The sequence below is a fragment of the Megalobrama amblycephala genome, linkage group LG1 (assembly GCF_018812025.1).
Source record: "Megalobrama amblycephala isolate DHTTF-2021 linkage group LG1, ASM1881202v1, whole genome shotgun sequence".
NCBI classification, from domain to species: domain Eukaryota; kingdom Metazoa; phylum Chordata; class Actinopteri; order Cypriniformes; family Xenocyprididae; genus Megalobrama; species Megalobrama amblycephala.
In genome coordinates this window covers 7,209,826-7,219,384 of record NC_063044.1, presented here as the reverse complement: position 1 = coordinate 7,219,384, position 9,559 = coordinate 7,209,826, and the positions used below count along the sequence as shown (strand labels likewise).

The 9,559-nt window shown below is 36.9% G+C and overlaps 1 long non-coding RNA gene across 1 annotated transcript; it reads right to left on the bottom strand.

Annotated features, from left to right (window-relative positions):
* Positions 1–6,909: 6,909 nt before the first annotated feature.
* On the bottom strand, positions 6,910–9,553 carry LOC125243867. Its single transcript, XR_007179162.1, has 2 exons — positions 8,628–9,553; positions 6,910–7,836 (listed from the first exon to the last, which is right to left on the bottom strand). It is a non-coding gene; the product is annotated as an uncharacterized LOC125243867 (long non-coding RNA).
* Positions 9,554–9,559: the final 6 nt, after the last annotated feature.

Here is a 9,559-nt window from a genome sequence, read left to right as displayed (position 1 = left end):
AAATATTAAGTAGTCAAAAGCTTAAATCCAATCAGAAGATTGTAACATATAAACACAGACATCAACTCGATCTCTTTAGTTAGTATTCACTTGAACACTATCTTCGGATTCATCAATCAGAATTTATTCAGATTGAAGCAAAAAATGTCCATGTAAACGTAGACTGTATCCACGTCCATAATACTGCAGCCAGATGAAAGGACAAGGAATGCTTACCTCCAGTTCGCTCAAGAACTGATGAAGCACTTCGCCCACAATGACCTGTATGGCTGGCAAGTATTTCCCGGTGTACAATGTACATGGACTGGTCCATCGTCATGTAGATGTCAGACACTCCAACCATTCATTAAATGAAATTTGCAGTTTTGGAAAAAGTCCCGTGGAAAAGGTCACCAGGCATTTGTCAGAAATTGAACATGCAAAAGTGAACAACCTGATACAGCCTGTTTTCTCTCGAGAGATGAAAGCTTTGCTGTGTGAAAATCTAAACCAACGCCACTCTTCAACACTGTTTCATCAATCATTAGTGGTTTTCCTTTAGAAAACTACCTGCAACAAACAAAACCAAAAATTGATGAGGAATGGGGAAAAAAGTTCCCTGGAACAGGAGAAGTGCACAAGAGCACAAAACAACACAATGCCTTGATCAGTACGTCCTGAGATAAGGCAAGGCAAGTTTATTTATAACACATTGGTAATTCAAAGTGCTTTACATAGAAAAGAAATCATAAAATAATCACAATATATGCTTAAAAATATCATGCATGACTACCTTAATCACTAAATTTGGGGCTCCCCTGTCTGAATGCAAGAGTCAGAGTGCTTCGGTTTATGAGTCACAGTAGTAGCAACTCCCAGCGTCCTAGTTACCTACTACTCTTCAACACGGAGGAGTTTTCTCAACACTTTCTGCCTCTGAATAAGTGTCCCTCCGACCCCACAATGGAGTGTATTTATCAAGCCCCAGAACACGGCTAAGAATTCACTTAAGAGTAAAAAAAATTCTTGGCTCAAAGCTAAGCTTAAAAGTTAGTTATGAAGCATCTAGTCGTAATCTAGTCCTCTCCAGTTCTGTCAGGTTGGATGGTAAACATTCGGTAACTTCCGGTGGAGAGAACGCTGGCGCATGTTGGCTGCCGCTTCTCCGATTTTTATTTATTACCTCATTTGTTTGTTTTAAACAGTTGAGATTTTATTATTTGATTTTTTTATGCTGTTTTCTGACACTGGAGTTCTACCGTGGAGTTTCTCGTGGCTTTTGGGCAAAACATCCTGGGATTGTTGATCCTGCTGACTGGGAACGCTGCGGCCTGTGTGATAGCTATTCACATGCTGCGATGTGATAATGCATCTGGATTCTATTTCAAGTGACTCAGTTTGGATATTGCTGCTCCTATCATGCGGATTCCTTTGCTTTGCATCATCATCATCATCACCATCACCATCATCATTATTTTGACCCTGTCTGGGCTTCGCGGAGAGCAGGTCCTTCAACAGTTGGATTTCATCATGCTAAGGTACTCTTTTGCTGAACTTCTCTCACTGGAACATTACTTATTTCCCGACGTCTGTGTTCTAAAGACCTTGAAATCATGTCGGCTTTCACGTCGGCCGAAATATTTACATAGAGGATCACGGCGGAATGTTCATACTACTGGGACTGGCATTAAAGTTTTATGCTCTCGATCCAAGGACTCCGATACACAAAATCGTTCTCTACTACGTGGTGTTTGCCATGCAAACTTGTGTTATCCGCAATTAACTCAACAGAAAATGCGACTTGAAACTGCTCGATTTGCACACCTAAATGTTCGTTCACTGAACAATAAGACTGCTGTACTTCATGATATCATATGGAACAATTCTCTGGACTTCTTTTGTATCTGTGAGACTTGGCACCAACCAAATGACTTTATAAACTTAAATATGAGTGCTCCAGCGGGATATACATATATTGAGAAGCCACGTCTAAGTGGTAAAGGCGGCGGTCTCGCTGTTATCTACAGAGCTGATATATCCGTCACAGAAATTACCATTCCTTGTGTAACATCATTTGAGTGCATTGCTTTTAAAGTGAACGGTGTCTCACCTGTCCTTATTGTACTCATATATCGACCTCCAAAACCAAATCCTTTGTTTTTTACTGAACTCACAGAGCTACTTACATCTCTTAATGCTGTCTGTCCAGCAATGATTGTGACTGGTGACATTAATATTCATGTGGATAATTCTAATAGTAATCTAACAGTTGATTTCATGGATGCATTAGACTGTTTTAACATGACTCAGCATGTGAAATTTCCCACTCATAATAAAGGTCACACACTTGATCTGGTATGTTCTGTTGGGGTGGACATTGATCAGCTAGATAGTAGTGATAGTAGTATCAGTGATCATAAGCTTCTCACTTTTAATTTAAATTTTTCACTTTTAAGAGGTACTCAAAAAAGGGTCATTAGTTTTAGAAATGTCAAGAATCTTAACTTTGACAGTCTCTCCTGCCTGATCTCAGAGCATTCAGATGTTGAAACTGTTGATCACTATAATTCTATTTTGTCATCTGCTTTGGATGAATCAGCTCCTAGGAGAGAACGTGTTGCTTCATTTAGTAAATCCTCTCCTTGGTACACCACTGAGTTAAGGGCCATGAAGATGAAAAATAGGCAGCTTGAACGAATAAGAAATCAGGATTAACTGTTCATAAGCTTATGTACGATGGTCACTTGAGTCAATACGCTGAAGCACTCAAAGCAGCAAGAACAAAGTACTATTCGTCTATCATTAGTGATGGTGCTGCAAACCCTAATAAGATTTTTAAGACGATCAACACCCTTCTTGCACCAATCATGTCACCAATTTGTTCCTCTGTGCAGGAGTGTAACAAGTTTCTTAGTTTCTTCATGGAAAAAATTGAAAATATCTATAAGTCCATCAGTTTGGTACAATGCTCTGAAGTTCCTGTGACCTTTCCACCTAGTTTTCCTGAAAGTGCATTTTCTACTTACTACTAACATAGTTACTAATGATTGTATTCTGAAACTAGTGATGGCAATGAATACAACTACATGTACTCTCGACCCAATCCCAACATCTGTTCTAAAGGGGTGTCTCTCTTCAATTAGTCCCCTCATCTTGAACATTGTGAACACCTCACTCACTACTGGTATAGTTCCAAAAGCCCTTAAAGTTGCAGCTATTACACCAGTCCTTAAAAAGCCTGGATGTGATAAGTCAGATCTATCTACAGACCTATCTCAAACTTACCCTTTCTTGCTAAAGTTCTGGAACGTGTTGTTGTGGCACAACTCCACTCACACTTGTCTTCAAACAAGCTTTTTGAACCTTTTCAGTCTGGGTTTAGAAAGGGACACAGTACAGAGACAGCCCTGGTTCGAGTTATGAATGACCTACTTGTATCAGCTGACTCTGGAGCTTCCACCATCCTGGTCTTGTTAGATCTTAGTGCTGCATTTGATACAGTGTGCCATTCTATCTTGATAAATAGGCTGGAGAGATGGCTTGGTATCACTGGCACGGTGCTCAACTGGTTTAAATCCTACCTCACTGATCGTACCCAGTTTGTTGTCTTGGGAAACAACAAATCTGAACTTGGACAGGTCTGTCATGGCGTTCCTCAGGGATCTGTCCTGGGTCCTATATTGTTTAGTGCGTATATGCTACCTTTGGGACAAATTATTAGGAAATATGGTTTGGGGTATCACTTTTATGCTGATGACACCCAAATTTACATCAGCTCCAAGTCTGATTCTACTCTCACCTCAACAATTCTTTCAGAGTGCGTGCAGGAAATAAAAGCATGGATGCACCATAACTTTTTAAAACTGAATTGCTCTAAAACAGAGGTTCTACTCATTGGCACACCTGCGGCTATTCACAAGGGTAGCAATCTTAACTTGATTATGGATGACAGTGTTGTACTTCCATCTGCTCAGGCTCGTAACCTTGGAGTGATTTTTGACACTCATCTGACACTAGACTCTCACATTAAGAGTATCACAAAATCTGCTTTCCATCACCTCAGAAACATTGCTAGAATTAGGCCTTTCCTCACTCCACCTGACGCTGAAAGGCTTATTCATGCATTTGTCACATCCAGGATTGACTACTGTAATGCACTATTCTTTGGTTTACCTGCTAAATCAATCAAACGTCTGCAGTATATCCAGAATTCAGCAGCTCGTCTTCTCACATATACTCCAACACGTCAGCATATCACAGGCGTGCTTTATAGTTTGCATTGGCTTCCAGTCCAGTCACGTATTGCTTTTAAAACTCTCACAATAACATACAAAGCTATACATGGAACAGCCCCTTCTTATATTTGTGACCTAGTGACCCGCTACACGCCTTCTCGTTCCCTTCGGTCTGCTGACTCTCTTACTCTTCAGCAGCCTCCCTCTAGATTAAAATCTATGGGGGAGAGAGCTTTCTCTGTTGCTGCACCCAGGTTATGGAATGCGCTTCCCGATGCAGTTAGAGATGCTCACACACTAGCCAGTTTTAAGAAGCTGTTAAAGACTCATCTTTTTAAAATTGCTTTTATGGACTGTCAGTAATATTATATTGTGTTGTACTGTAATGATTATTTTAGGATTTACAGTTTTTACTTTGTATTACATTTATTGCAGTTTTTGTATTTGATTCATTTGTAGCGCTTTGGGTTCCAGAAAAGCGCATTATAAATAAAATGTATTATTATTATTATTATTATTATTAATTAGGGGTAGGACTAATCTTCCCTGTGTCCCAATTCAGCGGCTGCATCCTTCGAAGTCAGCATTTGAAGGCTGCATACATCATCGAGGCAGTCTCATTTAAGAAAAGTAACAGATTGCAAAGAAAGAAAGAAATTATAGTATTTTTCACCTCACAATAGTCTACTTTATAACGGTTACTTTTCTTAAATAAGACATCCTTGATGACGTATGCAGCCTTCAAATGCGCCATCCGAAATGAGACTCAGCTCCTAAGATTCACGACACTTTGCTGTGCCACAAACGGGATTTTGGATGACTGATATTGTAGCCTAGATTGTATGATATAATCAGCCACCATGGATTCCAAGAAAGCCGAACTGGCGCAAGGAAGAACAATTCGGCCAAACATTAATCAGCGCTGACAAAGATGATGCCTGCTCTGTCCAAACAATACCGTTTGATTAACTGCTCGTCGTCAAACATTTCAAAAATATTTTTTCTCCCCTGAAAGATATGCGCACATCTCTGCCTCATCAGTGCCATTAAGTAAAACTCATATCCACTGATGAGAAACAGTAAACCTGCGTCTCATTTATCTCTCTATAAATCATAAATCAGTTTATCATGAACACGAGTTCAGTCTCTGGAGAGTCATGATGGAGAAACTGAACTTTTCAACTCCGAGTCAATTGAGTCAAACACTTTGAGAAATGATTCAGTGAATCACGACTCGTGCTGCTCAAACAGTGAACATGAACGAGAACAACAAACACTAGCAAACTAACTAATCATGTTTTCATCAGTCATAAATGCCTAAATATTAAGTTTATTCATTTGCAGCGTTAGTTTTGAGTGGGTTTTAAATATAAAAATATATTATATATAAAAAGAAAAAATAAAATAAAAAAATTATATAAAAAAAAAATAATATATATATAGCCTACATTGTTCGACCGGACGTAATAACTCTCATTTGTGTTTGTGCACGTGAAATCAGGACGGCAAAGCGCAAATCGAGTTACCCCTCCCACTTCTGCTAGTATTACTGAGATATCTTATTTTACTGCAACTATCTGTTTCTGCTTCTTTTTCATATTTATAGTGTGTGCTTTATAAATTACCTTATATCCTACATCACATATTTTGTTTTTGGACGTCAGGTCACTTTATATCTCATATCAGAATATTATATAACTGTTAAGCCTACTATGAATATTAAAATACACTGAACAATGTGTCCTGTATCATAGCTACATGGATGACCTTTGCAGCAAAAAAAACCTCGTCAAAATCAGTTAGGTATTCAGTGAGATATGATTAATTAAATGCGCTGACAGCTCATTGCACCTGTCCAACAAGTTACACTGAGTGGAGCTGGCGACCGGTCCAAGATGGAGGCTCCACGGCTCGTCCGTGCCAGGGCGTCTACCTATATGATGTCTATGGTGTTTACAATTATATGTGTGGAGGTGAGCGTCTGTAAGCGGCTTCTTATTTCATTTAAAGATATGAGTTTTGTTTTTGAATTTTATCTGTATTTATCTGCGGCTTCTACTTTGTCACATAAACTTTTAGGAGCGTGAGAGATCAAACGCGAGAGAAAATGAATGTCTTGAGGTTTAATTGTACATTAAAGGTTATAATACTGAAAATATTGCATAATGTCCAATGTTTTCGGAGAATATTTGATTATTTCTGATGATTCTTTTCTATTGTTGGGTCTGATTAGGTTGTGCTGTTACAGTTTAAAGAGAATACTAGTATCATATACATGTATATATTCAGCCGTCAAGAAAGTCTCACTCAAGGTTGGCAACCATGGCCATCACTCTACCTATTGTTAGCATATGCACATACACCATCACAATTAATGATCACTCAATTCTGAAGGATTCAAACAATATGAAAATAACAGTCGTGGCTTGCTGTAAGACGGTATAGACCTCAAAGGGCATTTCAGTACTCTACACAAAGAATGATCTTGTTGCCATTTTTTATCATTCTAATAATTTTATTTAGTTATTTTATTTAGTTAACATTATCATCTAACATATAAAAGTAGATTTTTTTAACAATCATCAACAGTTTCAATTGTGACTTATATATAATATAATATAATATATATATATATATATATATATATATAAAAAACAGTAGTATAAATGTAAATGAAAATATGAATCAATTCAAATAAATTTAAATTCTTTATTGTCACTACAGCATACACACAAGTATAAAAGTGAAAGTGTTGGATGCAATTATGTTGTGAAAGGAACGACCAGAATCCACAAAACACTAACTGCATATTCATGTAATGCACAGTATTCTCATGATATACAGTACATTACTATAAAAATGCACAAGCACCTATTATAGAATACATGTGTAAAATTCATTTTATTACCATTTTTTAAACTATAGTGAATAAACTTAATGAATGGAATGAAATGTTCATGTTGTCTGAATACATTTTGGTTTGACTGTATGACTTTCTTTCTCCACAGAAGCACAAATATCTTTAAGAAAATAGTCCATCTCTGTGTCCATCTCATAAGTGGACTGTAACCCATACACGTATGATGGTTGGTGGGAAACGATTGTTAATAATTAAAACAGTTCAAATTATTAATATTTTTCTCATCTATTGTTTCACTTCAGAAGACATTGATTCATCCACTGGGGTCACATGGATTACTGTGTCTTTAGGACTCAAAGACATGTATTATTTTCCTAAAATGTTTATCTGTAGAAAGAAAGTAATATGCATCATGGACGGCATGAGGGTGAGTAAAATATATGAGAATTTTTTTGGGGTGAACTATCACCTTAACATTCATATGTTGTTGGTATGCTAATCCAAGATCAGTATGGACTAATAAGAATAAAGTACAACCTCTTGTGTGTTTGTGAACTGTGTCTTGTTTTAATCTAGAGCTCCAAAAAATTAAAATATTTGCATAATATCAGGTGTCTGAAGATCAAGATCCCAGTCAGTCAAAGGTGATGTGTCTGAACAAAATAAGATTCTTGTCTGATGGGGACAGTGGATCTCTGGGGCTACCACTCCCTCCTCTGGGTCAGCATCAGAATGTTGTTAATGGAAAAGTTGCTCCACTCCCTGGAAAATAAGAAATCAGATGTATTATAATCTAACAATACAAACTGCTTTGAATTCCCACATAACAAATTATGCAGACTTTCAAACAAATTATATATAATTTCAGCCATAATTACTTTCATGTATTAGGTTTTGCATTTAGCCATACAGTAGGCCTACTGTGCAAAAGTCTTAGCTTTGTTGTTTTAGCAATGTTTTAATGACCATCCATGTGAACAAAATGGATTCTATAAACAAAAATCAGTATTTAATGTGACCTCCTAGACTTCCAGTTTTTTCAAAGGAGAAACTTGTGATCAGATTTTGAAAGTTTTCCTGGCCTTCCAGTCATTTTCCATTCCATTTATGTTTGAGAGAGCCAGGTTCTCACTATTACTCAAGTGTAAGGAGAGGTCACTAAATACTTGCCACTTTAGCCTGTAGAAGTCTTTTTTTCTGTTTTTTAATAATGCTTACAAATTTAAAGTATTTCCTGGTCATATTCTAATAAGAAGACTGAAAAAAAAATTATATGGTCACTATACCATTGCTAAAACAACATCTAATGGTGTCCTAAGACTTTTGCACAGTACTTTATATGTATTATTATTAAAGACTACCTTTTCCCCTTTAAATATGATCTAATCCAAGGCTGTATGTACAGTACATAACCAGATCCTGTAATGTTGTTAAATCAAGACAACACTGCTGTATAAAGTGGGCTCTAAATGAGCTCTAAAATACCTCTCCATCTGAAAAAGCAAGTAATGTTACTTATATTGATTTTGTAAACGTAAAAAATACTGACTTACCGCGAGTATCCAGATAACGACGATGACTGATGATAATGATGATTATATCATTCGTCTGTGTTAGGCCTAAGAAATCATCTCACCATAGTAGCAGCAGATACAGATAAAATAATAAAAACTCCTATCTTTACATCACTAAAATGAAATAAGAAGCCGCTTACAGACGCTCACCTCGATACATGTAATTGTAAACAACGCTGACGTCTTCACTTCCAGGTCAAGAAGAAGCTGTCAATCAAAAACTCAGTAAGCCAATGAGAACACACCACTGCTGGCCCCGCCCCCGCGAGAGATTTGTGTCAGAAAGACGAACGAAAACTCTGGGATCGTAAACGAAAACTTCAGAAGCATAAATGAAAACTCTGGAAATGCTTTTGTAAGTAAAGATCAGAGAAAGAAAGAAAAGAAACTGTTAGCAAAACATGCAGTGTATTAAAAACAAAGTCAAACATTTTGCCTGCGATTTATTTTTTTAAGTTTCAAAGACATTTTATTCAGTTTCAATTTATATTTTTATTAGTTTTTTTGAAAAGTTACGTTCATTATTTTTGGAACAAACGTAATTCCATATACAAACAGTAGCTGCGCAAAACGTTAAGATCGCGCACACAGAGAGGAACGCAGAAACTAGTTGTCAGCGCTGTCCTGTGATTTATCACTAAAGTAGCTTAGAAACTCAAAACCTATTATAGCATATATTTTTCTACTTTTGAAGGAACTATTTACAACCCACAGCTTCACAATTAATAGAGAGACGGTATGACTAATTCACACACACAATAACTCTCTCATTACATACTGGTACTGTACTAATTTATCTTTAACTGATTTACAACGAGCAGAAATCTGTAAGAAAGAGTAATGCATGTCTAGTACTGGATAGTTTGTACTGTTATTAAGCCCAAAGTTCAAAGTTCAGTGTTTTGTAAGAT